Source organism: Elephantulus edwardii, unplaced genomic scaffold (genome assembly GCF_000299155.1).
Source record: "Elephantulus edwardii isolate Elephantulus edwardi_28Jun2011 unplaced genomic scaffold, EleEdw1.0 scaffold00074, whole genome shotgun sequence".
Taxonomy (NCBI): Eukaryota; Metazoa; Chordata; class Mammalia; order Macroscelidea; family Macroscelididae; genus Elephantulus; species Elephantulus edwardii.
The window spans coordinates 9,534,467-9,536,434 of record NW_006399824.1 but is presented as its reverse complement, the minus strand read 5'-3'; the positions used below and the strand labels follow the sequence as shown (position 1 = coordinate 9,536,434).

Here is a 1,968-nt window from a genome sequence, read left to right as displayed (position 1 = left end):
AAATTCTACCTTTTTTGTTCCACTCTCCCTCAACTAGTTGAGGCATCCAGGGTTTTGTGGGCAGAGGAGAAACAAAGAATGAAGACACAGAGTTAGGAAAAGAGCAGGATTAACAAGGTCTCTGGCTAGAAGGCAGGTAGTAAAGAGGTACTGAGGTGAACGTGGCACAAGGAGGCCCAAAAGGACATGGAAGGATACCAGGCAGCACCTGACTCAGCCTCAGCTGTCCAGCTCCTCCCTGACAGTGATGCGCAGGGGGCAGATGCGCAGTGATGCTGGCTCGTCAGCCTGCACGCCTTCCAGGTAGAAGTAGGGCCGCACCGACCCGAAGCGGGCATGGAAGGTGTAGAGGTGGCACTGGCGCTCCGCGTCATAGAAGGACAGCTCGCCCTCCTCGCATTCCAGCTCTACTCGCAGGCGGCGTGGTATGTCCAGGACCAAGGGTGGCAAGGACAAATCTGAAGTCATACAGTAGTCCCTCTCTGGTCCTTGTATGCGGCATACGTACCAGAAGCCCGAATGAATGCTGTGGTAACAGCTGTCTATGAGTTCATTTGGTCTGCCATCTGGGTGCACCCGCACCACACCCACCCGCCAGGCCTGCAGCTCCCCCAGGTCCACCTCCCAGGCATGGGAACCCTGGGAAAACGTAACAGAGCCCAGCAGACATGGCGCCAAGGTGAAGCGTTCTGGGTTCTCCACCTGGAGCCGGTAGCCATAGTTGGTGACACTGGTGAGATCCTGAGAGACTGAAAGCCAGTTGGCCGCCGTGTTAGGATCGAAGACAAATGGCACACAGTCGAACATCGTGCCCATCTTTTTCCAGACGCGGTACTGCAGGGAGTCCAGGTACTTACAGACATTGAGCACCATGCCTGGCTGCACAGGATCTGGCTCCATGGTGCAGAAGAGTCGTCGTTTCCGGCTCTTGTGTCTCTCGAGAAAAGAAAAATCGTCTTCTTTCATGTCGTTCTGCAGACGCTCAATCTCGCGGGCCAGGCCCTCGGTCTCATTCTCCAGCTCCTTCATCTTCTCCTCTGCGAGACGTTGCTTCTGTCTCACCTCCTCACTCAAGGCGTCCAGGATGGTCTGCTCCTCCAGCATCAAGAAATCTCGAAGTCTGTCAAACTTCTCTCGGATCTGACCTTCCAGCCAGGCAGCCTCCACCTCATTGTGCTTGGTAATGGCCTCATAGGACTGCCGCATTGCCCACGCAGCCTTGGCTTTCTCTCGCAGTGTATGCTCCATGTTTTTACACCTGGCCCGAAAGTCATCAGCAGTGTCCTTCACTGGCAGCACGCAGTGCTCCTGATGCCGGGGGTCTGTGTGACACGAGCAGCACAGAAGCTCCTTGTCCTGGAAGCAGTAGAGCCTGAACGGAGCATGGTGCTGGCGGCAGTAGCGTGGGGATACAGATCGGTGCCTGGTCCAGGGCGTGTCCCTGGCCTCCTCGCGCTGCAGCCTCTCCACCAGGTTGTTGAGGGTATGGTTGGTGCAGAGATCGGTGGCACAGGCGTGGTCCTTGCACACGGGACAGGTGGGTGCCACCTGCACTTCCCAACAGCGGGTCACACACTGGCGGCAGAAGTTGTGACCACACCGCAAAGTGACTGCGTCGCGGAAGGGGTTATAGCAGACCGCACAGAGCAGTTCTTCTTTGAAAGCCCGGGAAACACCGCGAGATGTAGCCAGACTCTGATCCATCTTTGGAGAAGTGAACTCAGACACACTGAACTCTCCCTTCAGCCCTCTCACCTCTCCAGCATTCCTAACGATGGGAGTTATCTAGCAGGCTTGAAAGATGCATCATGGCGAGGCTGGCCAATCGCAGGCGGCTCCTCCCCAGTTTTGGGGCGGGGGGGGGGTGGAGAATAATGGAAGAGGCGGAACCGGAAATGCGTGTTAATCCCCTCTAGGTTGGCCTCCGCCAATCCAATCCAGCCAATCCAATCCAGTTCATCGTGTGGG

The 1,968-nt window shown here is 56.5% G+C and overlaps 1 pseudogene; it reads right to left on the bottom strand.

Annotated features, from left to right (window-relative positions):
- Positions 1 to 219: 219 nt before the first annotated feature.
- LOC102869460 lies at positions 220 to 1,704 on the bottom strand (annotated as a pseudogene).
- Positions 1,705 to 1,968: the final 264 nt, after the last annotated feature.